Below are 24,116 nucleotides of genomic sequence, written 5' to 3' on the forward strand. Positions count from 1 at the left end.
GAGTTCTAAAGATCTTTAAGAGAATGGAAAGTGCTAACATTTGTTGAACTACTTGTATGAGTCAGGCACTGTCACTTGATTTTCACATCTCATTAAATCCTGGCTCCAATTCTGTGAGATGATTTCTCTTTACTTAACTTCATAGTTGATTTTCCAAGGGTCAGAGAATTAAATACTTAGCAACTAGACCTCAGCATTTATCAACATAATTATTGACCTATGCTAGCTACTATTTCCTGCATTATTTCATTTAATCTTCACAACCACCTTATGAGAAAAGTATTCTTATTAGAAATTTATGTAGCTTACTCAAAATTACACAATTTGGGAAGGGAAGAACCAAGATAAAATCAAGCAATGTATGAAATAAATTATTTGCCGCTAATCACTACTTTATACCAGATGCGACTCAAACGTGTATTCTAATAAAGCACAACTCCTAAGAAAATAATGATGATAAGCCACATTTGTATTTCACCGAAATAATTTTACATCTTAAAGAGGATTAACAGTAGGAGTGTGAAATTTTTAGAAAACATATAAGAGTTACACCAAACTCTAAAGATGACAGATGACTTCTAGAGATTCACACAGACTTTTAACTTCAGGACTGAAAAGTCTTAATGCATTGATGTTTCAGGGTTCTTAGGATATAATCCTAGCAGTGGAATTGCTGGGTCAAAAATGCAGATCCATTTTTAGTTTTTTGAGAAAATTCCATACTGTTTTCCATAGTGGTTGTACCAGTCTGCAATCCCACCAACAGTGTACGAGGGTCCCCTTTTCTCCACAACTTTTCCAACACTTGTTGTTTGTTGCTTTGTTTATCATGGCCATTCTGACCCATGTGAAGTGGTATCTTATTATGGTTTTAATTTGCATCTCTCTGATAGTTAGTGATATTGAGCATCTTTTCATGTGTCTCTGGATCCTCTGTATGTCCTCATTGGAGAAGTGTCTGTTCAAGTCCTTTGCCCATTTTTTTAATTGGGTTGCTTGTCTTCTTAGAGTGGAGTCGTGTAAGTTCTTTATATATTTTAGAGATGAAACCCTTGTCTGAGGTATCATTGGCAAATATATTTTCCCATACAGTTGGTTCTCTTTTTATTTTAATACTGTTTTCTTTAGCTATGCAGAAGCTTTTTATTTTGATGAGATCCAATTTGTTTATTCTTTCCTTTATGTCCCTTGCTCTGGGGGACATATCAGTAAAAATGTTGCTGCGTGAAATATCTGAGATTTTCCTGCCTATGTTCTCGTCTAGGACTTTAATGGTGACATGGCTTATATTTAAGTCTTTTATCCACCTTGAATTTGTTTTTGTGTAAGGTGTAAGTTGGTGCTTGAGTTTCATTTTTTTGCACGTAGCTGTCTAGTTCTCCCAACACCATTTGTTGAAGAGACTGTTTTTACTCCATTTTATGTTGCTGTCCCCTTTGTCAAATATTAATTGGCCATAGAGACTTGAGCTCTCTGTTCTGTTCCATTGGTCCATGTGCCTGTTTTTATGCCAGTACCGGGCTGTTTTGATTACAGTGGCCTTGTAATACAGTTTGGTATCAGGTATTGTGATCCCTCCTACTTTGCTTTTCTTTCTCAAAATTGTAGCAGCTATTCAGGGCAACAACAATTAAAATAAAATTTTTTAAAAAAGAAAAGTCTTAATGCATTTGAGTTCAATCTTATTTTGAGTCTCCTCTACCATATCTCCATCAAGTCAGCATCCAACTATTGTTAAAATTCCCAGTGGATAGGAAACACACTATTTCTCAGCCCACCATAACACTTTGTAAAAATTTTTACAGTGTTAAAAATTATATAAAGAATAAATTATTTCCTGAACTAAAATATACTTCTGCTAATTGGGTAATCCTATAACTCATTCACAGCAAGTAGATGTTCTCTTCCCATTTTCCTTTTCCTTGAATGCCCATCTTATCTTATTTCAGTTAGTATATCCTCTTTGTTTTAAGATTTTTATTGACATGGAACATAGGTGCAAATTGCCAAAGATCTGTATTCTCTGTCATCGACTGCTAGCAGCAAGACTATCTTTTCTTTGATTTTCTATTTCCATATATGACTTAAAAGCTCTTTAAAAATGGATGCACTTAACATTATGTGTACACAACACTTCATCAAACATTTATTAAGTTCTCTACCTTTTAACAAGGTGAAAAAGACATAAAGACACATTCCTTTCCCTCAAAGAGACCACAATCTAATTGAGGAGAGAGATCAGTGGACGTATGTCAGTGGAAATGATGCATCTGTACAAAATATAGAAGAATGTCACCTCATAGAGGCTGTAGGTCTCCAAAAGGAAATGAGTTCTGGAATGCTTATATAATACTTTTTCCTATCTAACGTCATTTTCAGTAAACCAAGTCTGTCCCTGTATTTGCCTTGAGTTACATAACCTTTCTATCGTCGTTATATATTATTCTGCCCTTTTAAAACCAAGTTTATCTGAGAGCTACTTGAGGGGCCAGATGATTTTTCTTTGGGAAACTAGCCTTCCTCTTATTCATCAGAATAATTTGTGGTTGCAGAATTAGAATTACATTAGTGATAATATTACCATCTTTCAGAAGGCTCATGATACATTCTGATTCATAACTTCATGTTTATCTTATTTTAAAAATCAGGAAAAAACCTTTCTTCTTCATCTCTAATTGTCCTACCCCTTAATGGTTTCCTGTGTAGTAATGATCAGGGCCACCCTCAGATAGGTGGTGCTTTGCCATAAAACAAGTGAACAGATCAGACTAGGAGAAAATGATTACAATGATTTATGAAAAAACTGAACACAAATTGCTTTGTCCAGTGTGAAAAGAAAATGTAAAAAGTAAAAAAAGTCTTCTGATTTTTCTCATTGTTAACCTATGCCTGCAAGTCTTGATCATGATTGGTCACAGATCTAGTAATCTAGTGATCTTAAGCTTTGTGTTGACTAATTTTTACCCATTTAAACTTTGAGTAATCTGATTTTCTCCTATTTTTTCCCATAATGTTTGCAACTCAAGCTTCTAGACAAGTCTGGTAGAGTCCCTTTGTTCCCTGTGGTTTTTGCCAATGCCATCTGTAGTCTCTTCATAGAGAAGGGCCTTTTAAGCTATATGTAATAAAGAAAAAACCCAAGACCACTAGAATTCTCAACCAGCATCTCCTTTCATATGTGACAATAATGTAAGTTTTAGAGAAAAAATGTAGCTTTTTGTCCAAATAATAATAAATATGGTATAGTGATCTGGTTCCAACCACTACTTTCTTCAAAATGATTGAAAGAGCTTTAATGAATATTATCCCATCAAAGGTGTGGAGGCATAGATTTTTATGGTCACCACTTTTCCTCCTGAAACATTCCTGTAGCATTCTTATTTCTGTTGTTTCTAAGCTAGGTCATTGTCTCTCAACCATAACCAAAAATGATACAGTGTTTTGCTTTTATCTCTTCTTCTTCCCATACATGTTGTTTACCAGTGTCATCTTCTGCCTTTTGTAATAGTCCCTAGACCTGTATCTCCAGTGCCACATTACTGACATCCTTACACAGGAACTAATCTCTTTTGGGAATTAGCTTTCAGTTCTCTCATTTTGTCCATATTCTACTTCAAGCTATTTCATCTAGCAAAAGTAATTAAATGATAGGTTCTTTATATTAAAATTAATAATAAAATGTTTTCTATGTACTTCTTAAATTTAAAAACAATATCTAAGGTTTTTTTTATACCCCAGATCCCAGCTGTCCTTTTGCCTTGATCTGGTCCCTTGTGTCTGCTTTTCCTCAACCTTAAAGGCATTAAACAAACAACTAGTATCTGGGAATGGGTTATTTTCTGCCCATTTTCCTTTCCCAAAAGAATCTAGCCAACTGTGAAGGCTTCACTTTCTAAGTAAATTCTGTGGATGTTGTCACCTAAATCAGAAAAAGGAAGTTCCCTTCTGAGTGTAGAAATTTATAACTTTCTAAATCTCATTAGAATGTGTTCTGTTTAAGAACAGGCAAAAAAAGTGGTGGAAAATGACAAAATAAGCTCCAAAAGGAGGCCTTAAAGCAGGCAATCTGGTGTCATTAATATGAGAGCTGTCAGGAATGTGGCTTGTGATAACAAGAAAAGATAGCGCTTTTTTCAAAGCCTGAACTTAAAGCTTCAACTGTAAGCAGGGAATGACATTTACATTGAGATGTAAATTGCAGCCAATGACACTTTCATTTATGTAAGATGAGTTTATTCTGGTGTTTAGAAATATGAATTGAAATCTTGCATTTTCTCTTAGAAATACTCACTGCATAACAAGTAAAACTCAAGCTGGCCCTGGACACATCAGGAAAATGCAAAGGCCATTTTATTGCCTAAATGTTAGTATTAATGCAGTGCAAAGGTAATCCTGTTCAATAGGAAATCTAAATTGGTAAGATTATTTCTAAATTCCCTTGGAAAGACTATTGCTTTTGAGGCAATGGAAAGTCTATAAAACAGAAATCCACACAGAAATATGCAGACACTTCTTTATCCCTGAACATTAAGTAAACAGTTTCACAACTGTGTTCTCTAGGGTCCCTACAACGGATAGTTTTGTAGAACTAAAAGACTGAATGAAAGAGAATGTAAATTGCCAATAAATTTCAACTCCTCTCTCCTGGCACAAATAGGTCATACTTTTATTTTTTCCATACAAATTCCTGGAGAAGATTATTCTTTAATCCCTGTGGTATTTCAGGAAAGCAATCACAACTTTTATCATAAGAACATTTTGAAGGCCAACCCTAAACCTAACTCCTTCCATTTATTATACTGACCAAAAGTTTCCTCAATGGAAACCCAGAACAACGATCAGTCACCATATCCTGTATGTTTGTATTTACCCTTCCCGTAACTCTTTGCATAATTCTATCATAGCTCCAATCTCACTGGACAAAATTTACCCGCCCCCACCTGCTGTACTGGGCATTCTCTGATGGCAGATAGTGTATCTTCCCAGTGCCTAGCTCAGTATCTGGAACACAGTAAGTGTTCAATAAAGGTTGAGTCATCATGTTTACTTGGCTATGTTATGTCCATTATATTTAAGCCAAGTACTTTCAAGTACTTCAGACATGAAGAGGAGTTACTTCTCAAACTCTTTCTAGGATTCAGCAGCATTCCTTACCAATAGCATTCCAATAAATGTTTTATGATTATGATAATAACACAACTCAGTTTTTAAGTTGCTTTGCAATTATTTTCAAGACCCATAAAGTCATCATGTTATATTCTATAGTACGGTCTTTGTGACTGGCTCATACATAGTCTATGACTGAGATAATTTTGGCAAAAAGCAAGTACTGCTTGGTACAAACCACACTATTTGTGTGATTGCACCTCAACCTCCTTATCAGGACAACTCTATTTAACAGTAAAAATAGGCAGATATTAGCAACAGCAGTAGTTAAAGAAGACAGAGATAATGTTAAGGCTATTTCTCAAAGTGTTCTCATTGCTTTAGAGAGCTCGGCCATTCTCCCTTAGGTGACAGCTGATCACACCCCACCCATTCATTTCCTTTCCAACTTTGACACTGTAATTGCTTGTGCAAATCTCATACTAGTTTGCTGCAACAAGCATATTCCAAAATAATGTGGAACTCTCCCAAGTACAGCTCACCATTATCAAATGTTTAGTCTGTTTATTCAACTAATATTTTTAAAGTCTTTGTAATACATCAGAAATTTTTTTGGACACTAGACTGTGAATTAAAAAAAAAACAAATTCTTTACTATGCAGTTTACAACTAGTACCAAAAGACAGACAATAAATCTATGTGCAATAAGTATACAAAGTATTATACTTATGGCGATAAGTATTATGGAGAGAAATAAACAGGCTAAGGTGACCATATATGGGAAACATTTGAATGTGAAAGGAAGAAGTATGTATCACAAGACAAGAAGCTTTAAACCAGAACTGTCCCAGGTAACTAGGGCATTTGTCTCTCTAGATGAGGGAGATAAGAATTATGTTGGGGTGTAAGAAAATGACTTAATTTCCAGGATTCAGAGAACTGAAAATTATGGTATTGAGTAGCAGGAAATGTTTAGAGCACATTCTTCATGGTAACTCATGTAATTATTATTATAACATTATGAAGTAGGTACTGTTATTTTCTTTTTCATCAAAAAGATGAAAACTATACATAGGTACTTGAGAGCAGGGCTTTCCTAGGAACTCTACTATCATTAACCCTTGATTCTCTTGTCTCCTTTGGATCCCTTTGTCCATTAGCCTAAAGTACCCATGTCCATATTTTCCCTCTCAAGGAGGCTTGTGCATGTGATTCAATAAGACAAAATGCTTGGTAAGACATGCAAATATGATAAGTTAAAATGATGCTGAACTCTGACTACAACTATGCTATGTAAAGTTGGAGGAATATTCTTTCCTAGTGTCTGCCTTGGTGATTAAAGTCTTTGGATAGACTCTCTGGTACTTTGGCCTCAGAACTGTATGTTGTTTATTCCCATATCTCTCTGTATTCAGATTTGATGTATTGACTTCAATATCATATGTATTATATTGTTTTTCATTTTATATATACATACTAAGAAAAGAAATATGGGGTCTATCCAGAATGTATCCAGCCATGTAATATGAAAAATAGAGACATTTATTAAAGAAGATATAAGAAACATTGTGCATAAGGCAATGATGCTTCAGTCCCCTTCAAAGTAGGCACCTTGGGACCTCACACAGTTCTACCAATACCCATCAGCTGCCCCATCATATTTTCCTGAATCTCATCAATGTTCTGAAATGTCTTCCCTTTCAAAGGTGATTTTAGTTTTAGGAAAAAAAACCCAGAAGTCTCAGGGTCTAAATCTGGGCTGTAAGGGTGGCTGAGTCACCTGGGTGATTTGATGTTTTTCCAAAAACTCTTCATGAGATGTGATGCATGAGCAGATGGGTTGTCACAATGAAGCTGCTAATCACGAGTTTCCCATAGCTGAGGCCTTCTGAATCATCCAAATAGTTTCCACAGAGGAATGTTCAAGCTTAACACATAATTTGATGCAGATTTGTTGCTCTACCTGATTATTCATTTTGAATGTGATGACCACAGAGTACACTTGCTCACTCAATGGCGTTTACCACCCTCACTGACTACTACAGTGAAGTCATCGTTGTTTATATATGCACATTCCAGTCCACTCTCCTTGGCTGCCAGGTTACATCGATGTTGTGCAAACCATCCTTGTTATATTAACAGTGACTTAACTTTTTCTCGACAGAACTCAATAGTCAGTTGTCAGACAAGCTTAGTTATAAAATCAAATCTGTGCTGTTTTTCCTAGTGGTGTTTTCAAGCAGAAGTCTATTTTGGAATATTTCATCTACGTGTAAATTATTTTAGAAAGTTATTCCCTTAATTAAATAGCCAGAAATAAACATATATTTTCCACATATGAGTCAGTGGATATCAGCTTATTCATGATAATTAAATCTATAAAACACAAGCAAGCTGATAATGATATATTGAATTAATTAAATTATGCAAAAATAATACATATTTTGATAATATCCAGTTTTGCAAGAGTATTATCACGTAAGCATCAGCATATTTTTTGGCAGCAGTATAGTTTATAATACTCATTTTAGAAAGCAAGATGACAGTTCTTTTAAAAACAAGAGTTCATAACCTTGGTCTCAGCACCTAGACACAAGAAATAATCTTAAGAAAAATAAACAATTGATGATTAATTGTATTGGCATAAATAAGTAAAAGCTGAAAATAAACTAAATATTCTATATTAAGAAGATGGATTAATTCATTGAATTATATCAACTCTATATAATATCTCATAGAAATTAACAATGATATTTTGGAAGTCTGTCTGGTATAGAATTATTAAATTAGAAAAGAAGAAAGTGCAAAGTTTTATGTTATATAAATATCTTTAGGTAAACCAGGGGTATATTTTTAGGAATTGGAACAAAACTTGGCAAAATAAAAATAAAGCAGATTTGTTAGAATTATGGGATTGTGAGTAATTTTAATGTTTTTATTATTACTAGAAGATTGCACAATAAATCATTTTTTAATGGGGATTGCAAGACTTATTCCTCTCTTAAGAGGCTCTGGAGAGGCAATTTATAGTTCTTAATTTTCTAAAGTCCATGTAAATTAAAAGGTAATCTTTTTATATTATACTTATATTGATTTGAGGACTTGTTTATTATTTAACCATTTTAACAGAGAATGAATTGGACAAATAAAGCATGATCGTGCAGAAAAATTGTTAAAGAGTTTTGATGATATCTGTGACAAATGTAGACTCTGATGAAGTGGTTTAACAGAAATATTTTTCAAGTAAAATCCTATGGTTTGACATCCAGTACATCTGTGCATTTTGAGGGATGCCTAGAGAATTTACTGGTGCTCTGCAGAGAGATGGATGCATGATACTGAAATAAATATCTCTGATAGTTCTTCACGGATAAAATTTGAAGTTTATTTGTGCCCTTCAGCTCAGTTTTAAATTAATCACTCTGAATCTATGATAGCCTTTTTATAACTCCTCAAGTTGAAGTTATATAAATAAACATTTAAAATTACTATTTAAAAATATATATTTACAATTTCTAATTCTTTACAGACAGAAGTACTTTAAAGGAACAAGATTAGATAATTAAAATAAAGTTAAGAAAATTTAAAAGTATTATCTTTGCACAGAGACTATAAATTTTTTCACTCAAAATTTTTGCAGAAAACATCTCTGTGGCTTTGATGTTTGAAAAACACTGCACGCGTATGATCTTTTACAAAAATCCTCCCTAATCAATGTATAGAAAATTGAAAAAGTACTCTTTGCTACTTTCTCATTCTGGAAGGTAATGAATGAAAGCACGTGTTGACCTGTGAATGAAAGGGTCACTTAAAGATATGTGCATGTGGGTTCTTTGGAAAAGGAATAATATTGGATTTATTTGTATGTAGAATTATTAAATTTAAATAAATATTGTATCAAGCCCTGTGATATAACTATTCATTTGTCTTGTTTTCCAATTTTTACTAAACTTAGTCATCTTCAGCAAAGCAAATAGTGCAAACTTCAGCAAGACGAACAATGATCAAGCACCCCTGTGCCCCAAACTATCTTAGGAAGACAGTCTGAAACTGGCCTTATTCATCTGGACAGCAGACTGGAGGGCTCTCTCTAGGGGAACTTACTCATTCAGATAATCTTTTGAGGGCAGTTTGTTTCTGATAACTCCCTCCTTCGACCAAGAAACCCAACCACAGTCCAACTCTGATTCAATCAAGGTTACTAACAGCACATCTATATTCATTGTCAGTCCCGTCTAGAGCCTGAAGTTGCAGAACAAAGAGTTTAGGGAGGTGGACACAAAATTGTTTCCATTTCTATGTTTTCACTAAGGTGTACAGCCTTTTTTTTTCAATAGTTAGTCGTTTAATTAGGACAATGTTAAAATATCTCCCTTGCTCAAATCTCAAAAACAATCATCATTTATTTGGCACTTCTACCAGAATGAAGATCAGCACTAGAGTAATAAATGGGAATAAACTTAGAAACCAGATAGAGTGCCATTGTATGACATGATATATGTGTATTACAAGATATTTTCTATAAAATTAACAATGAAGTTTATGGGAAATTTGAACCACATAGTTAGTAAGCAAGTAAAATAAAAAGTTCAAGGTACAGCAATATTTTTTATGTAATAGGGGTAAGAGAATTTTGAGGTACTACCTAAGCTTTAGTAACAAGAACCTTTGCTTAGTCTTTTCAAATAGATTCTAGTGTTACATTGATTGTAAAACTGTAATAAAATTTTGTTGGGATTTTTTTAACAAAATAAAATATACTGATAAAGGTAACACATGAGTGATGGCAACCACTTTTTAAAAACGTCAGCAAATATATGTAGTCAATAGCTATTTCCTAAACACTGTGTTAGGCGCAATTGCCATCACAAAAGTTGTAAATGTTATATATTTAACAAAATCTATAATACTGAGCTTATGTTATAGAAATATACCTAGTACATCAAGAACTTAATTTAACACATGATGATAGAGATAGTAAACAATTGAGGAGTTTGTAATATTTGAATAGTAAATACATGTTTAATGACAAATAGTCTATTTGAGTTAGGTCTTAATGAAGGATGAGAATGCAGAGGTAAAGAGAAAAGAAAGGCATTGACGAATACTATGTGCAAAGCCCACAGACAATTGACAGAGTAGGAGGAGATTATTGTAGTTAAAAAAGAAACTAATGATCTAAGTTAGAATATGCAAGAAACCTCAATGATGAAAAAAAAAAGAAGCCTAATATGGATAATAATAACCAAAGAAGAAAGTCAAAGGAAATGAAGATATGTTCAACCTCATTATAAAGAGAAATTAAATTAAAAACAATAGTGAATATCCACTTTGCAAACGTCATTTCAGAAAAAATTAAAAGTTCAGATAATACCAAATATTGGTGAGGGCATTGGGAACCAGGCATACTAAAGCACTGGCGATGGGAATGTAAACCAGCACAGCCGTATACCTAGAACTCAGCACCAAGAGATTCACTCCTAGTCTCACACTTCGGAGAAACTAGTACACAAATGTAATGTAGAGATTTTGTTGTGCTACTGGTAATTGATATTTTCTGATGGTAGGGAGTTGAAAGTAATTTAAATAGGAAAGTAATCTAAATAAGAAACTTAACATAGAATTGAATAAAGTAAAATATGATGGAAAAATTGCTGAACCATCTAAATATATATGTAAAATTAAACTTGAGCAAAAGAGAAGAAAAAAACATCAGATTCTAGTGAAATCCAGTCTGTATAAATTTAGACCATTAGCACATATTAAACAGCATTATAATAACTTTCAGGGATACATACATATGCAGTGAATCACAAAAACACCAGGAGTAGATAGATACCTATAGTGGGGTAACTGTAGTGGCAAGAGGGTAAGTTGAAGTAGGGTTCTAGGATGAAAGAATACTAAGAGAGTGATTTGCAAAGATTGAAGATGAAAGAGGCCATAAAGTGAGGAGTACTCAACTCTCAACATGAGAGTTTTGGGGCAGTCAAGGGCTCCCATCAAAGAAAAGCCAAATATGTAACCTCTGTGTTTTCATTGTATATAGTCATAACTCTATGCAAAAGAGTTCTTAGGGGGACTTGCTTTCATTGGTTCAGGACTGGCACTGAAGAGAAACAATCAGTGTTCATCCCAGTCTCTGAAGCTGTTTTACAAGATTGTTTTTTAAAGTCAGAGGAACCCAGATATTGCCGTCACCAGCGTACTTGAACATAACTGTCAGAATTTGTTTGTTACCTAAGTGATAGCAGAAAAACCCACTACAATTTCTTCCTCCAGCTCCTGTCCTACTGAAATCCACCCCTACAGCACTTTCCAGGCTGTGTCACTGTCACTATCACTTCTAAGCCTCACTCCAGCCTCTTGTGTAAAATATCATCTATCTCAACCCCCAACAGAACTCCCCCATTATATCACCGTGGTTAATGTCTCATGCTGCCATTCTGCTTCCATGATACAAGTCTGACCATGGATTCTCCCTCTAAGGATGCAAGCATGTGGGGAGTTGTGGAACTATAGTCCTGATGCTGTGATGAGGGACATTAATGGGGGAGTTAACAGAGGAGACCCCAAACTATAAGGTATTATTTTGCGTGAGAGATCAAGCTGAATCTTCTTCCCTTTTCTTCAGCTGATATGCACTGTTAACTGTTCTTACCAGATAAGTCACCAGAATGCCCATCACCGCTCGAGTAGCTTCTGGTCTCGTCACTCTGCCAAGGGTGTGTCAGGACACTTCATGGACTCAGACTCGCAAAAAGGGATTATGATTATTGACTTTCACGTTAGTTGCTTATAATTTTATTCCTAATTACTATGCTGTACAATAATGATTATGTGGACCATTAAATGTTTCATTAACGTTTTATGTCTTTAATTAGTACAGCGCACTCTACTCGTGTGCTCAGTGTTCATAGTTTATGCATTTGCAGCATGGTTTTCTGTCCACAGAGCTTGATCTCGCCTAGACATAATGACATTTAAAAATATGTGTTTTTCTAAAAATTCCTTTTTTAGTCTTATGTCGGAGCATAGATAAGGTGCCATCAAAAAATCAGAATTTTCATATTATTCATACATTTATTACAGTAAAAACTGATGTAAAATAAGCATTTGAGAAAACAAATAATTTGGTTACTGAAATAAATGGACTGAGTCTTTTGGCATCTCAGTTTCAGGACTTACTGGCATGCAGCGGGATTGCAAAAACCCCCATTTGGGGTTACTCAGTTCAGTGATTTGAGGTTATGTTCACTGGCAGCATACATTCTGAATGATGACAACAAAGCATGTCCTTTTAAACTACACAAAGCAACCTGGGCTTAAAAACATTACAGTACTTTATTCATTCCCTTTAACAAATCTAAAAGATAGAACTCTATTTTACAAAGAAAAATACTTCATGTGCTTGGTGAAAGGTTGATTTCATGTAATTGATTTGTGGTAACAAATTCAAATTCAGCATCCAATATCCAATCTTTGTTTATTAGGACCATATGAAATATTGCTAAATATAAACCATCTTAAGATAGTAACTTAAATTGAGATTAAATAATTTATTGCATTGTTAAATTAACAATTCTGTGATAATTATGTTTAACCCTCAGCTTGCAAAACTAGTTCTTGCTCATCCTTTGAATTTCCCAATGAACTTCAACAGCATGAGCTGTAATCCTATACTTCTGCTGGTTGCTCTAAATTCTGTATTTCTCAGTTATCCTTCTTTGTCAGCTAGCTGATGCAGTTAGTTTCTCCACAATAGTTCAAAATTTGTTTTCTAATAATTCCATATCTCCCATGACCTTTCACTTTCCTCATGCAACCTCATTTTTATTAATATTTGAATTATGTGAGAATTTATTCTCAACACTCCCTGCAGTTTGGGATGCCTTTTCCCTACTTTAGACCAGGCTATTTGTTGCAGTAAAAAGAGGGGTTATTTAATTCATTGTAACCCTAAAACATCCTTTCTTGCTTTAACATTGTCACATATATTGTAGTGATGCATATTCCATTTATTGCAAAAATACAAGAACAGTTTGCAAATGATGAAATATAGGATTGAATTTTTTAAAAAAATTATAAAAAGTATATACACAAGTACATTTCTGTCAGGTTTGTCATTCCTAAATAAAAATATGAAAGCAAACAGACTGACTAATCCAAAGCTTGGAATATATAATCAGAAGAAAATAAAGAAATAATAGAAACAGGCTCCTATAGGATTTTAAGGAATTAGCAGCTTAGCATTACCACAGAAAAATAAGGAGGTTTATTGGCTATACTGTTTAATTCTGTGTCAATTTGGATAGACCATGCTAACTATTTGTTCAATCAGATACTAGTCTAGGTACTTCTGTAAAGTTATTTTTAAAAGATGTGACTGACATTTACAATAGTTGAATTTATCTAAAGCAATTACCCCCACGTGGGCCTCATCCAATAAGTTGAAGTCCCTATGAGAAAAAGTGGAGGTTTCCTAATGAAGAAATCCAGATTGCAACACAGGAAGCTTTCCAGAGACTCCACCCTTTGGACTCAAGCTTGCATCCACAGCACTTTCGCCTGAATCTCTAACCAGCCAACTTGCCGGATAAATTTTGGATGTGCCACCTGCCAACCCTAACAATTGCATGAGGTGATCTTTTAAAATAACTCTTCCTTCATCTTATCTCCTACTGGTTCTCTTTAAAACTCTGACTAATATACTAGCCACTACTGAATCCTCCAAATTTTATCATAAAACAATCAGAAGTTGTCCAGATCATAATCAGTCATAATGAAAATGCAAGATCATGTTTCCTCAGCAGGTTACCCCTCACTTGTGACCAAATCATTTTTTTAAACAAAGATCTCAATTAGAACCATCACAAACAAATTACAGATATTTGTAATTTTATCCTAAAAATTGATGTTATATAGAGAGGACAGTGTGTGATGTTTTCTCAATCTTTAGTCTATTTTTTAAAAATATTTCCTACCCACCTAACTGAGTTTGACCACCCTCCTGCCATGTTCGTACTGTGTGAAACTCACCTCTGGTCATTTTTGATCGGGCCAGGGATGGGCACCCAGTGCAGGCTGAACTCACCATGTCCTCCTCTCTTAGGAATCTGCAGGCAAATTTCAAAGTCTGTAGCCTCTGTAAGTCTTCTTGAAAATGGAGAGAAAGCTGATTTTGAAGAAAAAGAGAAGAATAAAGCAAATATAATAAAAAACAGAGATAATACCTTCCCAAGATCCAGAACAAAGGTGGAAACTAAGATCCTAAAAATTGGTAATTTGAATTTTAGTTAATAATTACATTTAGTAAAAATAGAATTAATATTAACCAGATTTATTTCCCAAGGTTTGAACATATGTCTTTCTTCAGATCCCATGAAATAGCTCATTAACCTTATACTGAATTACTTTCTCCTTTGCATCTTCTTTCTACTTTTTTGTTTTCTTCTTCAAACTAATTTGAGTGCATTAATCCTAAGAGCTACGACTAAGGTAGACAACCAGTTTTCCTTTCCACGAAATTAACTATTATTTTATATTCTTTGCTGACTTATATTTCTATTCTTAAGCTTTTTGTAGAGATAAAAATCAATGCTTTTACTTTTAACTCTCTGTCACTGCATGAATCACATTATTTTTTTCCTAATAGCATGGAACGTATCACACATTGCACACACACATAACACACACACATGAAATGGTGAAAAAAATTGGTATTAATTATTATTGATTGTTTTAACTAAAATCTTCAGAACAAACACTCACAAATCAAGCTGAGTAAAATATGGAATTAATTATATTACAAAACAGCTGCAAACAGTCCAAAACACTAACTGGGAAAATTGTTCAAAATAACCAATATAGAAAATTTATCAAAGAAATTTTGATAAATTTCTTTGGGGGATGGGCTATGTGGGACTAAGTGGTAATGGAAAAAATATAATAAAGATTAAATTTAAAAAGAACTTACATTTGATAGATGTGGTAAATTGTACATTTTCCTTATCCACTTGCAGGATCTCATCCAATATTAACCAGTGTTATCCATTCCAAAAAGGACCTTTATTACAAGCAACACAAGAGCTCAGTAACAGCAAATCAAGAAAGTATAGGGTTACTGCATAGCAACTGGATCTAGAGACCCAAAGTTTTGTGAGATAGAAAGTCAGTACCCTGAACAATTACCCAGCTTATCCACTGTTTCAGTTTAATCAAAAATTGTATGTATAGTCCACCTGACAGTGACAAGGATTTTCTCAGAATTGAGGTTTGTATCAGATATAATCTCTTCTGTTTCTGATACATGGTTTTCTTTTATTACAACAGCTGAGAAAAAATAAAATCTTTACTCTTCCCCACTAGTAACAAAGTGTTTGTAAAGCATGCTATATAATGAGATAATATTTAAGAACAAAAGTTGTAACCATCTATTTTACTATTCCATAGAGAAAATGTTATAATGACATTAATCTATGCAAAAATTAGGGATGAATGGTTTTAGGTAGTGAATTTATTATTTCAGATTTGTTTGACAAAGTTTTTAATGAGCCAATCAGATCTGAATGTTTCTAAATAAATTTACACTGAGATCAAATATATGTATTTACCTGATTAGTATATCAAAATCTGTTTTAAATAATTCATAGATGCCTCATAATTTCATAGGCTGAATCTCTGAAGCATCAGTGCAGGTATATTTACTAAAAATAATTTTCTAAAGATGTTCTTTAGAAAGAACATCTTCTACAGAACATCTCTAAAGAACATGAATATGTTCTTTAGAAAGTATAGTTTTGGCTGTTTGCCTATTTTGAAAATCTTTGTTTTGATAGGGTATCTATCACTTACATTTAAATGAAGATGTCTAACTAACACAATTCTACTAAATAACAACTGGTCTTTCATTGAAATGGCTTTGGTTATTTCTTTGTACTACAGTAACTATGGCATCAAACATTTTCCATGCAACTCAAAGAAGTTTAGTATTATTGGATTCTAATGTCAACGTCATTATAAATTCTAAGTGAAGACGCCAGTCTCAAAATCTTGGTCTAGTTACAGTGTTGTATGTTTGAATGAAGGACAAGGTTGAGTACAATGTGGCATCTACTGTCCAGGCTTGCCCTATTTGCCCCCCTCTAGCTCCATGTACCCACAGCTTAGTGATTTCAGGGAAATCTTCAATTAAAAACTAGTAAATAGAAGAAGGAGGAGGAGAGGAAGGAGGGGGAGGAGGAGGAAAAGAAGGGGAAGAGGAGGGGGAAGAAGAGGAAAGAGAAGGAGAAGAAAAAAAATTTTACTCTTTGCAATAGCATGGATAGACCTAGAGAAAATTACATTAAGTGAAACCAGTCAGAGAAAGACAAATACCATAGGATTTCACTCATACGTGGAATCTAATGAACAAACTAAACCAACAAGCAAAATAGAAACAAACTGATAGAAAACAAGATGGCAACTCTGATGGGATTAGGGGGTGGAAGAATAAAGCAAAAAGGAAAAAGAATTCATGGACTTGGATAACAGTGTGATAACTGCAGCGGGGAGGAGGTATAAGGGGGATAAATGGTAATGAAAAAAATCACACAAAAATTAAAAAGATAATACAAATTTTAAAAAGGGAATGAATAGAGTGTGTTTCACATAACACTTTCTGTTGCAGGGGTGACAAAATAGATGGGCACAGACATATGAGAAATGGATTTCAATGTGGTGGTATAACATGGGCCTTGCCTAAGGCAACTCTGTACGATAGGTGGCACTAGTGAGCAGTGATTGCATCAAGATCTGATGACTTGGATTAAGTGTAAATGGTAGCCATTAGGGTGGCAGTGCCTCTCTATCTTTTTTGTATAGCAGTTTCCTTTCATTGAGGTTTTGTGGAAGCATAGCACAGTTTTAGAGCTTTCAGTCTGGTGCATACAGGAGTTCTCATAACTCTGACACACAATCCAACATTCAGGTTGTAACAGGGGAGCCTGGTCAGATTGTTGGAGGGTGTGGAGAAACCCAGACCTAGCCTGAGAGGCTGTCCCACCCCCAGAAGGAAGGGGTTGAGGGAAATGTTAAGGCAGTGGATTGAGGCAGCAGCTGGTGAAAGAGACTGCCTTCCCCAAAAGGAGTTGGGAAGTGCTGAAGGTAGCCAGGTATCAATACCAGAGCTAGAGCTTGATAGGCTTCCATATCCCAGGGGAAAAGTAAACTATTAACTTAGCTTGGGACACCACTTGTACAGAGCCAGCAGGCAGTATGGGCTGAAAAATGCCAAAACACACTGTAACAAGGGGACGCCGGCCCCGGCAGAAAGGTGGTACTCCTGCACAGCTCCAAACCCTCCCACCTGCTTTCTGATCATGTGGCTGGAAGAGGGGCCAAGAATAGTGTGGGTTCATGCTGATGACAGACATTGCCAAAATTGGCCTGGAATTTGGACACTTCCACAGAACCTAGGACTTTGTGTGAAAAATTTAAAGTGGGGGACAGGCAAAAGTGCTTCCCTTTTTTTCTCATTTGTGTGGTCTGGAGCTACCTCATGGAGGCTGAGTCTCACGTGTAGGACATGTGCACCACCCGTGGCAGGCCCATGGGACAACTGCCCACTCATAGCTCTTGTCTTGCCCTGCTTGCATGGTCTGGAGAAGGGTCTTGCAGAACACACAACTTGAGAGAGAGGAGCCTGCAGGACTCTATGGCCCAGGCAACATAGCATGGGTCCTGACTGCTATGTTCTCCTATCCTGAGAGCAGCACATGGACCTGCAGGCCAGAAATGCTCCTTGGCCCAGAAGGCCCAAGCAGCCTTGGACACCAGGGCCCAGAGGACTGAGCCCTTTGCACAACTGGCTGCAGTGATTGGGCAGTGTGTTCCAGCCCCGGGGAGAGGGAGGGAGCTACGGAGAAGCAATGGAGATACTGGCCTCACAGGTATGTGCTCCAGAGATAGAGAGTCTGGAGCTGGAGAGATGGATACCCATCTGTTTAGCAGCCTTGAACTACAGATCAGAATGGAGGGATTTGGATTTCAGTCTTTTGGAAACAGGAGGATTTCTGTATTTTGCAAAAGAGAATGGCTTGGAGCAGGGAAACATCCAGCTTTCCCAAATCAGGCACCTTGTTAATAAAAACCTTTATCCTCGCTGCCCCCCCCCCGCCCCCACAAATCTCTGTTTCATGGTTGTGTATGGTGGCAAGTGGCTAAATCCCATTTTGCCCTATAACAAGGTGATTACAACTGTTGGATCAGTAAGAGGAGGCAACTTAACAGTCAGCTCCAGGGGCAGAAATAAAGGTTCCTTTATGAGGCCGGAAAAAAATGGGGCCTTCTGAATGTATTTCAATACTTAACTAGTTAATGCCACATTCATCTACCATAGCTTACACATCACTTCCTCAAAGAAGCTTTCCCCAGCCCCCTACATAAACTACTGTGGTGCAACTTCAAACTTCTTCAATGAACACTTCACAGTTTTACTTGTTTAGTACCTGCCTCCTCTCCTAGTTTTGTAATTGGTAGGAGAACATTTACCTGGCTTGTCTTACTCACTGCCATAGCCCCAGAGCCTGGAATATAATAGGGACTCAAATTGTTTGTTGAGTTATTAAAAGGGCTATCTTGGCTAGTCGAATCCCAATGTCCGTAGAAGTCTTCCATATGCCGTGAGCAAATAAAGCCACCTTGAATATAACAGAATGTTCTGTGGTACATAAATAGGGGCTGAGCTCTGCCTTTCAATTAACAAGGGACATAGGAAGCCCCTGGGAAAGAAGTTAAGCTATATCCTCAATCAGGGCTCACACACATATGCATTTGTCTAGTGGTCAATATGCAGATGGCCACAGTGGTATTGGGAAATGACAATGATGGGACCAGAGCAAGCTGGATGGCCAGGGGTTCTAACTCACCCATGGGATAAAAATCACCTTTAACCAAATATTCCCTGGGTCTGTAGGTATGTGAGCTTTACATAATATAGTTAAACAAACTGTCTTTAGATCTGTTGAAAAGAGTCCTTTTTCATGCCAAGAGAAAAGATCACAATCGTATCATCATATCTATTTGTAAATATCTCTGAAATGTCTCTGTGGGTCAGTAAGGAACAGGGTATTTTCATATGTAATCAGAGCTTGCCTTTATTGTCTTTGGCTGAAGCTCTTCCAGTCACTGATGTTGTTTTTCCCTAAACCTCATAATCTGTTTCAGAGGCTACACTAGTCCCTCAGAAGCCAATGGTGAAGGACACAACAAAATCAAAACAAAACATAATTTCTGCCAATGAACTTTGTCTAGTAGAGGAGACAGATATGAAAACAGACAATATCAAGCTTAATTGATAAATACTATGATCATAACAAACATAGAGGAATTTAGGAGTAGAGAAAAGTCAACCAATGTATTATGATGGAGGGCTTCTCAGAGGAGGTGACATCTAGGTCGAGACCTACTGAATGAGTAGTACAAAGTTACAAATCCAGGCAGAAGGTGAAGCCTGTGCAAGGGTCACTGTAGTGTATTGAAGAACTACCAGTTGTTCAGTACAACTAACTGAGAGTGCAGAGTCAAGGTGGCAAAAAGGTGCAGGTAAGGCCTGGGAGATTAAGTCCCACTATGAGGGCACTGGAAGCTGTGCCAAGAGACTGAGCTTTATTCTGGAATCATCTGAACGGTACTAAGCATTTTAAATTAAAGAGTGATGGCAATAGTTTAGCATTTCAGGATGATAACTCTAGCTGTAAAGAGTGAATAAAGACAGAGGGTTGGGGAATGAATGCACAGAAACAACTTGGAAGCTGCTGCAAAGTGGTAATAATACCAATGTTGCATGAGAGTGGTCTGAATGCCAAGACAGCAGACATGACAAACTCAAAGGAGAAGTCTCAAGAGCTGTTAAGAACTTTTTAATTGATTTAAGGGATAAGGCAGATGGAAGATTCTTGCTTAGGCTTCTGAGTGAATTAGAGTTTTACATCCTGCAGTAGGAGAATCCACCCAGACTGAACAAGGCAGGCCCAGGGTTGCACTGTGCAGTGCAGATCTGCTGCAGGAATGGGGTCAAGGAGGATGCTGACAGAAACTGATCACGCTGATTGGGAAGCCCCTGCCTTTCACAGTTCTTCCAGGTACAGCTTCAGCCACTTAAAGATTCAAGAGACAGATCTTTAGGAGCTTTTTGTAAAATTACTCCCACTACCTCTGTGGCATAAACTTTGTTTTTGTCATCTGCTTAAGAAAACAAGTCCTTTCCCTGAACACAAAGCTGCCCCTAAGGGTCCCCGTAGTGTCTGCTCTCTGGTGTACTTTTCCACATTCGTGAGCACTACTGCAACTGGAGATGGTTTGTCCTTTTTTCATTTTATAGAAACTAGACTCAATGGGATGAGAACACATGTGCTCTTCCAAAGCCACACTTCCCAGTCCATTTGTATCTGGAAGCTCAGACTTGGACTTTTCCCCTGTCACAGAAGATGAGCTCCTCCACTTCTTCCCTGGATCCCATTCCTCTTGTCTTCTGCCCCTCTCCTGTCTTCCTGCTCTATGTAAATAATATCTCCATTTATCTAGCACCTCAGGAAAAATTCTTTCTAGTCCTTGATTCCTTGCTTTAACTTATACTGAGACCCAATTCAGCACAGGCCCTGCAAGTTTTGTCACAAAAATATGTCCCCAAACCACTTCACCTGCCAACACTCTAGCCTAGCCACCATCACCCACTGTGAAGACCACCCTGTGACAACTTTCTCTCAGGTCTTCCTCATTCTGGTCATGACCCCTCAGGCTTATTTTTCATAGAGCAGCACAAGTCATCTTTTAAAGCATGTATCTGAGCACACCCATTAACTGCTCAAAACCCTCCGATGACTTCCCCTTCTACTCAAATAAAATTCTAATCCTTTTTCATTACCTGCAAACCCTGACAGAAACTGGTCCGTTTTTCTCTGCGTCAACAATATACAACCCTCCCACCTGCAGATTCACATTAGACACATAGGCCTTTTCCTTCTTCAAACTCTCATTTGTGCTTAAGGAGTTTCTTACCCCTCTGCATAAAATGCTCTGTCTGAAGGCCTAAAAAGATTAATTTCCCCAGTTCAATGAGGACTTGACTTAAATGTTAATATCATTAAAAATCAACCAGAAAAGCAGCAGCAAAATATAAGATATATACAGAGAGAAAAACAGAGAGAGAGAGAAAGAGAGAGAGATTATCCCTATAGAGAAATTTATTAGAGAGAGACAAATGTTAACATCTCATTAATATCTCATTTAGAGTTCAATCAGGGAAACAGCAGAATAGTGTGTGTGTGTGTGTGTGTGTGTGTGTGTGTGTGTGTGTGTGTAAAGGGGGACAGAGAGAGAAGAGAGGTTGTGCAATTGTGTGGGCTGACTTAGCAAGTTAGAAAGTTGTAGGGCAGGCCATCCGGAAGGGAAGATTGTGAGCTGATCTGTGGGCCACAGGCAGAACTGCTTCTGTCTTTCACAAAAGCCTCAGGGCTGATCTCAAGGTCTTTCAACTGCTCGAGTCAAGCCCATTTGGCATAGTTATTTTTACTTAAAGCCAGTTGATGAGAAATTTTAATTGTATCTGCACAATTTCTTCACAGGCATTCTAAATTACTGTTTGATCAAAAAACTGGGACCTTTATCTTAGCAAAGTTGATGCATCAGAAGGCCATCACAGCCACCTGCTTGCTCAGAGAGGCCTTCCATAATCACAGAGGCCACACCAGGGCTCTGGCAACTGCATTGCCTGTCTCCTAAACCTGCTTTAATTTTTTCATAGTGTGCATCACAAACTGATATTATTTGCTTATTTGCATATTTCATGATTCCTCTAGTAGCTCTAAATTTTTTTTCAGTCAACATTCAACATTCACTTAAGATTTTTTAAAAATAGTGAATTAACTAATAAAATGATCACTTTAAATGTACCCAAAAAGGGGGAAATATTCAGAGTGTAGGGCAATTGTCTACTCAGACCTCTATTCTCTTTGGCAATGAGTGTGGTTAGACCTTTTATTAAGGAATTGTTAGTGACAAAAGAGTTTGAGGATGTGGTCACCTACAACCCAAAGTGAGAAGGCCATGATCTATTTTATTTTAGTCTAAAATGTTGTAAGGAGCTTGATTTCTAGTACATGATTATTTCAACCTGATCAAGACTTCTGATATCTGTTAATGTCTTTTCTCTACAACTCAAATCTTAGATACTCTTCTGACCATATAAAGCAACTTTTATAGGTAAAGAAATTAATAATGTAGTTTTCAGAGAGAAAGAAAGAAAAAAGAACAAAGAAGGAAAGAAGGAGGAAGCGAAGGAGAAAGGAAGGGGACTAAAGCTAACTTATGGTGAATTTCAATTTTTTGTTTGTTTCTTTTTCCCTTTTGTTTCCATGGGCAATATACAGTAAACCAAATTGTAGTTTTTAGTCATTGCATTTTTATTCATGTAAGTGTCTTTAAAAATATAAACAACATCATTGCAAATAAATTTTACTTCATTCAGTTACCTATTAAGAATGGCTTGTGTGTTCTGAGAAGAGTGAGTTGGGGGCCACAATGCTAAATCAACTAGTCTGTAGTACAGGGTCTGTCCAGAGCATGTCCAGCCATGTCATATGAAAAAGAGAGACATTTATTAAAGAAGATTCAAGGTACAAGAAACACTGTACATAGGACAATGATACCTCAGTCCCCTTCAAAGCAGGCACCTTGGGACCTCACATAGTTCTCCCAGTCTCCATCAGCTACCCCGTCCTATTTTCCTGAATCTCATTAATAGTCTGAAATCTCTTCCATTTCAAAGGTGATTCTAGTTTGGGGGAAAGCCATAAGTCTCAGGGTGCCAAATCTGGGCTTTAGGGGGACTAAGTCACCTGGGTGATTTGATGTTTTGCCAAAAAGCTCTGCCCAAGATGTGATGCATGAGTGGGCATATTGTCCTAATGATGCTGAATCATCTGTTTCCCGTAGCTTCGACCTTTTGATTCATCCAAATAGTTTCTGGAGAGGATTGTTCAAGCTTAATGCAAAATTTAATGCAGATTTGTTGCTCTACTTGCTCCATAATTTTGAATGGGACAACCACACAGTACACATGTCACTCAATGGCATCCACTGTCCCACTGACTGACATAATGAAGTCATCATCATTCATGCATATGCATTCTAGTCCGCTGTGCTTGGTTACCAGGTTACATTGATGTTGTGTGTTCTATTCTCATTATATTAACAGACCTCATATATACTGAGATGTTATCATGTGATAGGCACTAAGTAGGTGGTGTGAGGAATACAAAAAAATAGCTTCTGCATTTATAGAGCTTATAAAGTATAAATATTCCTCTAATTTTTCTATGAATTTACCAAGCACAAATTTCCTTTGCCATAGTTATATTTGTTCTATAATTAATTTCAGCTAAATAAATATCACATACACACTTAAAACATTTATCTTTACATGAGAACCTTTACAAAGTATTGTTGATGTGAGAGATTAAAGTCATGTAAGAATCAAAACCCAGAGCAAAACAAGCAGCCCATCAAACAAACAAACAAATTTGAATTCTCTTGGAAGGAAAAGCGGTGGGTATACTGAAAATCAATACTTCATCAACCAGTTCTCTGGGTGGATGAATGTATGAATTATTCCCAGGGAGCTATAAGTTGGGTCATTGCAAAGGAATAGTCTCTCAGGCCACTCACGGCTAATTTCAAAAATAAAGCTGCTGTATATAAACTGTGCAGGGCAGTCTAGATATCAAAGTGCTTCCTTGTCTCACTCACCAGGAGGATCTGGCAGACTGAGAATTGTTGCAGAAAAAAGTATATTAGGCAGCAAATAGCTCCTTAAATTAGATACAGTGTAGGAAATTGGAGATGTTAAGGAAAACTCCTTTGAGACCACCAGTATACAAAGATTCTTAGCAGAGCAAAAGTCAGGGTTCCAGAATAAATGGTTCTCAGTGGCCTAACATTTAGCATCAGACTCCTACTGAAAGAGAATTTGA

This window comes from Phyllostomus hastatus, unplaced genomic scaffold (assembly GCF_019186645.2).
Source record: "Phyllostomus hastatus isolate PE091 unplaced genomic scaffold, TTU_PhHast_1.1 phas_scaffold_39, whole genome shotgun sequence".
Taxonomy (NCBI): domain Eukaryota; kingdom Metazoa; phylum Chordata; class Mammalia; order Chiroptera; family Phyllostomidae; genus Phyllostomus; species Phyllostomus hastatus.